The sequence below is a fragment of the Electrona antarctica genome (assembly GCF_951216825.1).
Source record: "Electrona antarctica genome assembly, chromosome: 8".
Classification (NCBI taxonomy): domain Eukaryota; kingdom Metazoa; phylum Chordata; class Actinopteri; order Myctophiformes; family Myctophidae; genus Electrona; species Electrona antarctica.
In genome coordinates, this window is record NC_136789.1 from 56,174,123 (window position 1) to 56,183,896 (window position 9,774).

Here is a 9,774-nt window from a genome sequence, read left to right on the forward strand (position 1 = left end):
CTGCTTTTAATATTCCTCGACCTCGTCCAGACCGACTGCTATACTCCTGCTTCCAGGATGAAATAAATAAATGAATACACTCTGGCCTTCATAGTGTTGTCCATTCCTCTTTAAATGCCCTGTTTTCACTTAGGAAAAGTTAGCCGTTTGTTTTTGGAACTATGAAATCGATGTGTTCATAAAGGTGTCTATACTAACACCTCTCAATTCGTTCCAACCCAACTCCTCAAGGAAACTTTAGGAGTCAAAGTTGGGTATACCTAGAGGGCCTGTGTGAAATATACTTAATGGCCAATATGAGCTTGTGGAATGTCTTATTCAGGGGTGTGGGGGGTGCAGGGTGCTGAATACATTCCAACTATTATGATTTAGTGCAAATGACTCCCTGGCCATAACATTATGAAATTTCCCCTTGTAAGTTTTTGTCCTGTGGTATATTTAGATTTTTGATAGATTGCTAGAAAGTCAAATTAAGTTATTTTGCTGTTGAGTTTGGTTTGCTTAATTTGCATAATTAGCTCAATATTGGCCCTAAAACTGGAAATTTGAGGACAGCACAGCATAAATAATACAGGGCAAGACAAATAATACTGTACATACTGTACATCATATGGTGCTGTCTATCTTCACAGAACAGGACACTGTCCGTGATTCCTTTACAATTCTAAGGTCATTAGTACTAAGTAACAATCCATAGAGCTGGGTTTCTCAAAGGGTGCCGTGAGGCACCAGATGTCCAGATGTACCGTAGAATACTTTGATAATATTGGTAATTTATCAATATCTTGTTTAACCTTTTAGACGCTCTATAGTTTGTAAAAGGGACCTCAGTTGCACTGTACTTTTTAAAATATCTACATCAAATCCGTTTGCCAAAAATAGCAGATCTACATGCTCACAACACATTGCAACACAATGCGCTGTGAGCTTGTAGAGCTGCTTTTTGGTGAATGTTCCACCCAAAGTACGGATGCTGGAGATCAAGTGGATAAATGTAAAGTATAAAGTTATATTTTTCAATCTGTCCTATATTGAAAACAGATATTCTCTCAAGTTTTCCTATCTCAGGGGGAAAGCTTGACATATTTCCGTACCAGAATATGACATGAATGTAAGGTGCTATACAGTGTCATTCAGGGGTGTCGTGGATAAACAGGTTATTTACAGGGGTTCCCTGAGAACCTCTGCTGCAATAGAGTCACTGTTCTGTTTTGATTACAAATAACCAGTAAAACATTATTTAGAATTCATGTTTCAATAGACAGTAGATAAAAACACAGAATAATGGCATATCGAAAAACATAAAAACATAAAAAGGTGAAAGAAATACATCAGAAAGTACAAAGAGATTACAACGATAAAGAACACTAATGTTGAATATTATCACACCATCACCAACATATACTTGACCTAATAATAGTCCATACAAATATTTCTCATCAAAATATATTAAAGGTACTCTTCTTTAATGTTAAAATATCACAAAACATTGTAAACATCAGGTGGGGGGGGGGGGGGGGGGGGGGAATTAGTGAATATACATTCACTAATTCTGCATATTATATTCTAGAATAGATGTACTTCTGAACATGCTCATTAAAATGGATAGGATCTTCTTGGGTGCAGCTGGCCTAGCGGTTAAGGCTCGTACCACTTATATAGGCTCTAATGCATGCAGCCTGACAGTGAGGCGTGGGTTTGATTCCCGAACCCCACAACCTTTGTTCTGTGTGTCTCTCCCCGTATCTCTCTCTCTGTTCAGTGTTTCCTATAATATCTCTCTCTACTCTGAACTATCAATAAAGGCAGAGAAGCCCAACAGAAATCTGACAAGTTTTGCATTTGTTCAACAGATTATGAGTAGCAACATGGTGAGTTTGGTGACATAATAACTCAGTACATAACTACATATACTGTACATGCTCATAATGCATCTACAGTTGACGTATAGAAAACGCAACATTGTGAGTGTTCAGCGTACGTTTGTACAGAGATCGGCAGAGAAGCAGGTGTTCTTAGCAAGGCTCAGGCTTGTGGTCGGCTTGAAGGTTTAATCATTTCTGGTCAATAAGCATGATGGTACTGTACATCCTGCTCTGTGACCACATCCTCTGCTCTAGTGCTGCTGTCGTCTATGTGTTGATTAGTGACATTTCAGCTCTTCATATCTCTAAGTTCATCATCACGTGGTTTCGATGTATTCACACCTTTCTTGTTGACAAGAAGTTAAAGTTCCTCCTGACCTACATAGTGAGTGTTAACTCTGACGGTCTGCAGCAAGTGGACACGCACGCACGCACGGCGCACGCACACACACACACACACACACACACACACACACACACACACACACACACACACACACACACACACACACACACACACACACACACACACACACACACACACACACACACTCACAGGGGTTCGAGTGCCGATCCCGCCGACCTTTGCTGCCTGTCACCATACTGTACACTATCCAATAAAGGCAGAAAAAGAAAAAATATATATATATATCGTCTGGTGGTTGTATAACAGGGCACACATAACTTTATATTAACTAGGGATAAGTAGGGGGAAATTAGGCTTAATCTACTACACATACATTCACTAATTTAGGCCGTGCTGCGACCCAAGAAAAAGTGCCTAGAAAATGATTTTCGTTCCCGCGTCTTTGGCACTACGATTTCAATGCATATTTCCATAGACAATACTCTTCTGGATTTTGGGTTAAAAGTTCTCCGCATAATATCCTGCAGTATTTTGTCACAAGCCAGAAATGTAGATACAAGTGTATAACCAAAAAACGAAAATCTTGTGCTGCTGTTTTTGCTTGTAAAATGGGTTATATTGATTGTGGCAACACAATCTCTTTCTCAAATGTCATAAATACATATACCTAACATCTGAAACAAGTATTGGTGCCTTAGTTTACTCATATGTGAATTTAGATCATGAAATGTAGCAAATTTGTTAAAGAAAACTCTTCAACTTAAGTGATGGCACCTAGCACAATGAAACATACATATAGTTAATTTAGCCAAAAGCTTATGTTTCATACATAAAAAATGTCACAACCTACTGTGTAATGAAAGGTAGAAAAGAAAAGCAGCCCACCTTGGCCCAAAATGGCTGAAAATCTATCAAAATGTTACCACGTCCCCTAAATTGGAATAATGCAAAAAAAAATGGACAAGACTAAAAATAAATGCACTAAAAGGTCAGAATTATTACAACATATGGTATGAAACATTTATTCAAGTATCACAAAGTGTCACAGAATCTGGATTTAGCTAGGGCGCCCAAGCTGGCAACCTTTGGGGTCACCATAGCGGCCAAATCCATGGCTGCTATACCTAAAATAGTTTTGGGTTAGGGTTTTGGCTGTAATATTTGAACCAGATGAGCTACAAATGCAAACATTGTGTCTATGTCATGTTTTTTGACCATTACAAACACATTGGAATGCTTATAATTATGATTGAGTGTGTCTGGAACCTTAATTTGCATATTTACAAGATGGCACTAAGTGAAAACGAGTGAACTTTTGACATTTTTGACAAACTTAAAAAGCATTAGAACACATTGAAATGCTCCGATTTATGAGTACATCTATCCAGAAAACTCTAATATATATGTTTTTATTATGGCTACTATACCCAAAAAACTTACCCCAGCACAGGGACCCCAGCACAGGGACATTTATATGTCCGGTGTCGAGTTGATTGGATAGGCGGTTGTCCAGAACTACTTACAGTATGTACGCCCATGCATGGGTATGGGCATATCAGTGTAGTGTAGTGTAGTGTAGTGTAGTGTAGTGTAGTGTAGTGTAGTGTAGTGTAGTGTTAGTGTAGTCATATATGGAGATCCGGTTGTCCAGAACCACTGATTCAAACTACCTACAGTATGTACACCCATACATAGATATTGGCATATCAGTATAGTATAGTATAGCATATAGTATAGCATAGGCTATAGCATAGTATAGTATAGTACCAGTAAGTCTGAGGGCGAGAAGCGACCTCACCCTAACGGGCTGCATTAATAACTTTGGGGCAGGCCCATCTAGAGTTTACACGGACAGGTATCAGTCAAAAGGGAGACATCGAAGAGGAAGGATGGATGGGGAAGGATCAACATATGGAATGTCAGAACAGGTTCTGACATACAGTATATCCATATGGAGTCAGTTGTAGAGTTGCTGGCCAATATTGATGACATCAGGGATCTCCATCCCTGATGATGTCACGTGATGTCACTCACGAGACCTGGACACCATATATGGGGGCTTTCCCTGTGTATGGGGATTTTGAGTGATACACTGACTGACTGACGGAAAATGCGCAATTTCATAGTAAATGCGACCTGTGGTCGCAATAATATAGTATAAGCATATATGGAGATCAGGTTGTCCAGAACTGCTGATCCAAACGATATGCCCCTCCCTGATGACAGGGAGGGAACTGTGGAAATCTTGCTGCATTGTGATCGATGGTGAGTGACTACGTCGGCCCCCTTCAGTTTGCATACCAGGTGGACATTGGGTTTGATGATGTCATCATCTACATGCTAAACAGGGCATTCACACACCTTGGCACCATGGGCAACGCAGTTAGAATCATGCTTTTTGACTTCTCCAGTGTCTTCAGAACTATCCAGTCACAACTGCTTACAGAAGCTTGCGTTGATGGGGGTGGACCATGGTTTGGTGGCATGGATCTCAGACTATCTCTCGGGCAGACTGCAGTATGTGAGACGGCAGGGTTGTCTGTTCGGAGGTGCTGGTGAACATCACGGGCGCTCCCCAGGGCACAGTGCTGTCACCTATAAACATCTGACTTCCACTTCAACTACAAGACATGTCAGTTGTCACCTGCATCTCAGGTAACAACACTGTTGAGCACGCATGGTTACAGAGGTTGTGAGCAAGGCAAATAGCCTCTGGCTCAATGCTAGCAAGACCAAGAAGATGGTGGTGGACTATGGCACGACCAAGAGTGTACCTCCAGCAACATAAGGTAGTGGAGAATGTAGACAACTACAAGTTTCTAGGAGTGCACCTGAACAGGTCGTTGGACTGGTCTGACTACTCTCATCTTCTGTTCTTCTCAAGAAGGCTCAGATCTTTTAGTGTGTGCAACAGGATGCTGCAAATGGCTGGTGAGGAAGGCAGGCTCCGTCGTGGAGCATACAGCGAGGAAGCTGTACGCCATAATGGCAAACCTGAGTGTTCTAGATAGATTGAATCATAAAATGGAACATTCCAATGGGTTTTTAATGATTAAACACAAAATCGACAATGCATTTGTAGCTCATATGGTTCAAATGTTACAGCGTTGTGGCGGCCATATTGGATTTGGCCGCCATGGCGCCCCGAAGGTAACTGGCTCGGGTTCCCTAGCTAAATCATTAGAGCATGCCCTGGACTACATCTGGGCCAAATTTAGTCCTTTTAATATTGATTGGCGCGGACAAATCCATAAGGCCCGTGACTATTGCTGAAATCTTGTCCATATACAGTAGGTGATTATGGTCATTAAAGCTAATTATACTAATTATGAAAATTGCTCAACATATGCAAGTTAGCATCCGGCGGTTTCTACATGCTGGGGACCCATACATACTCAACATTTGTAATATAAAACGTTGGTGTACTCAACATGTCTGGGTTCACAATGGGACTCTATGGGCTGGCAAATAGACTGACTAACTGCACTTGAGCTGGGGGGGGGAGGGATGTGCAAATGTCAGATGCTGTGACACTTTGTGGTACTTGTATAAATGTTTCATACCATATGTTGTAATAATTCTGACCTTTAGTGCATTTATTTTTAGTCTTTTTCATTATTCCAATTTAGGGGGCGTGGTAACATTTTGATAGATTTTCAGCCATTTTGGGCCAAGGTGGGCTGCATTTCTTTTCTACCTTTCATTACACAGTAGGTTGTGACATTTTTTATGTATGAAACATAAGCTTTTGGCTACATTTTCTATGTGTATGTTTCATTGTGCTAGGTGCCAATCACTTAAGTTGAAGCGTTTTCTTTAACAAATTTGCTACATTTCATGATCTAGATGAGTAAACTAAGGCACCAATACTTGTTTCAGATGTTAGGTTTGTGTATTCATGACATTTGAGAAAGATTTGGTGTTGCCAAAATCAATATAACCCATTTTACAAGCAAAAACCGCAGCACAATATTTTCGTTTTTTGCTTATACACTTGTATATACATTTCTGGCTTGTGACAAAATACTGCAGGATATTATGCGGAGAACTTTTAACCCAAAGTCCAGAAGGGTATTGTCTATGGAAATATGCATTGAAATCGTAGTGCCAAAGACGCGGGAACGAAACCGAACGAAAAGGGACCTCGCAGCACGGCCTAATTCTGCATACAGTTGACATAGATAACGTGTGTTCAGCAAATGTTGATTGTAGAGAGGCAGTTGCATTTTGCAAGACGTGTGGTCAGGTACAAGGTTTCACACCTAAACATGATCTGCTCTGTGAGCGCACCCCCCCCCCCCCCCCCCCCCCCACCCACACATGCACTATCTACCACCAAAATGCACAACCCTCATCATATTTAGTCAACTGTCATTTCTGGAGATGACAAACTTAAAATGAATGACCTTTCCACATTTTTTTTATCATTATTATTATTTTTCATGCATGAAATCAACCTAAAGTTGTATTTTGAATGTATTTTTTTACATTATAAACTGTAAAATGTAGAGCCCACTCAATGTACCCATTGAAATTAGAGGTGCGCATTGGCACTGCCCTCACAATTCAATTTGATTGATTGATTGAATAATTTATTAACAGTTTGCAGAATTACAGTACATTTCAAGCACAAACTCAATACAAAGGATGTTAACTGTGAGTGGACGACCCAATTAAGCATTACACTTGTTTCCAATAGGGTCCACCATGTTCAAATCATCAAAACATTTAGAGACGTACAAATAGACACTTCTATAGACAGAACAGGAATTCATCATAAAGGAGGTAAAAAGGGAAAAGAAACATATACAGTGAGGGAAAAAAAGGGGAAATCACCAGGTAACTACAGTAAGGCCTATTTTATTCGAATATGAATCTACAAACTACATTTCTATATTAGTGCACAACATGGCACATTTTTCAATAGAAGCAGTCAGATATACTGAACAATATATTGTATTTAGAATTATATTGGACTAGTGCAACACATAAATTGTAATACCTAGCTGGTTCAGGTATGGATTAGAAGTTAAGACATTGGGGAAATCATTATTATTTTTTCTTTAATAAGGAAAGCAATGAAGAGAAATACATGTCTTTGGTGCAGTGGATGAAAAAATGTCAATGTCACCTAATTTGACTCGAAGTGTGTTTTTTGGCAGCCTGCACAGACAAACCACATCTCTTCCTCCTCTTCCTCCTACACGTGACCTCAAGACCACTTTTTACTGACAGTGAGCAGTTTCAGACAAGGAGGAACTCTATAATTAGAATAGATGGTAATCTCTGTGGTACTACCGGTAAGTGCATTTACGCAAGTGCTGTACCCGAGTAAATATATTTTACACACGCACGTTGCACGCACGTGCGTACACACACGCACACACACACACACACACGCACACACACACACACACACACACACACACACACACACACACACACACACACACACACACACACACACACACACACACACACACACACACACACACACACACACACACACACACACACACACACACACACACGGAAGGCCATGAAAGCCTTAATCACATTTAGAAATTGCATTATAAACAAAACTGAGAACGTTGAATAAAAATCAACCATTCTGAATTGAAGGACCACTTCGCCCATTATCAACAACTAGGCCCATTGTTTTTTTTCATTCAAATCAGGAGTTTGAATAACTGCAAGACACACATCCGCTTTATAAACAAGTAGAAGACATTTAAAATCAATCCTAAAAACCACCAGGAGCCATGATTGTGCAGAGAGGCTAAAACTGGAGTGATACACTAAAGCAGGGGTGCCCACACTTTTTGACTTGAGAGCTACTTTCAAAATGACCAGCTCGGCAAGATCTACCCACCAAATCAATTATTATACCATTGCTGAAAATAGTTTAAATATGTACCTGAGGGGGCTTCGGAATAGTAGAGTTTGTGTTACATTCTGTACAGTATAAGACAAATGCACATGGAATGAGAAATAGAGGCGGAGAAATGTTTTTTTTTCTTTTTTATCGTTTTTTTTCTTCAATATATTTAAATGAAATACTCTTTAGGGGCATGTCATGTGATCTACCTGCACAGCCTTTGTGATCTACTGGTAGATCGCGATCTACCTTTTGGGCACCCCTGCACTAAAGTATCTCACAAAAGTGAGTACACGGTGTACACCCCTCGCATTTCTGCAAAAAAATAATTGTATCTCTTCATGTGACAACACAGAAGAAATTACACTTTGATACAATCTAAAGTAGTCAGTGTACAGCTTGGATATCAGTGTAGATTTTATTTCCCCCTCAAAATAAATAAAAACACAGCCATTAATTCCAAACTGCTGGCAACAAAAGTGAGTATACACCCTTAAGTGAAAATGTCCAAATTGGGCCCAAGTGTCAATATTTTGTGTGGCCAGCCACCATTACTTTCCAGCACTGCCTTCACCCTCCTGGACATGGAGTTCACCAGAGCTTCACAGGTTGCTACTGGAATCATCTCCCACTCTAACATCCACCAGGAGCTGGTGGATGTTAGAGACATTACGCTCCTCCACCTTCCGTTTGAGGATACCCCAGAGATGGTCAATAGGGTTTAGGTCTGGAGACATGAGTCCATCACCTTTACTCTCAGCTTGTTTGTTGGAATACTGCCCTGCGGCCCAGTTTCTGAAGGGAGGGATCATGCTCTGCTTCAGTATGTCACAGACTAGTACATTCATGGTTCCCTCAATGAACTGTAGATTCCCAGTGCCGGCAGCACTCATACAGCCCCAGACATGACACTCCCACCAGCAAGTAGGCAAGACACACTACTTTGTACTCCTCACCTGGTTGCTGCCACACACACTTGACACCATCTGAACCAAATCATTTTTATCTTGGTCTCAGATCACAGGACATGGTTCCAGTAATCCATGTCCTTAGTCTGCTTGTCTACACTAAACTGTTTGTGGCCTTTCTTGTGCATCATCTATAGAAAAGGCTTCCTTCTGGGACGACAGCCTAGAGAGACCAATTTGATGCAGTGTGTGGCGTATGGTCTGAGCACTGACAGGCTGACCCCCCACCCCTTCAACCTCTGCAGCAATGCTGGCAGCACTCCTACGTCTATTTCCCAAAGACAACCTCTGGATATGACGCTGAGCATGAGCACCTCCCTTCAGAAACTGGGCCGCAGGGCAGTATTCCAACATGATAATGACACTCCTCCAAGATGACCTGCACTGCCTTGCTAAAGAAGCTGAGAGTAAAGGTGATGGCCTGGCCAAGCATGCCTCCAGACATAAACCCTATTGAGCATCTCTCATCTTCCTATTTTTGAGTGGTGCAAACCAATCCAATAACCAGCTTTGTCTGTATGTTTGTGTACCTGTGTACGTGTCCGTGCAATGTTTGTGTACCTGTGTACGTGTCCGTGCACAGGTGAGCATGGTTGCTATGGTTAGTGTGTGACGTCACTGCACCACTCTGCAACACGGGTGTGATTTTTATTCTATGTCCATGATTTTATGCATATTCTTTCTTGCTTTGCTGCC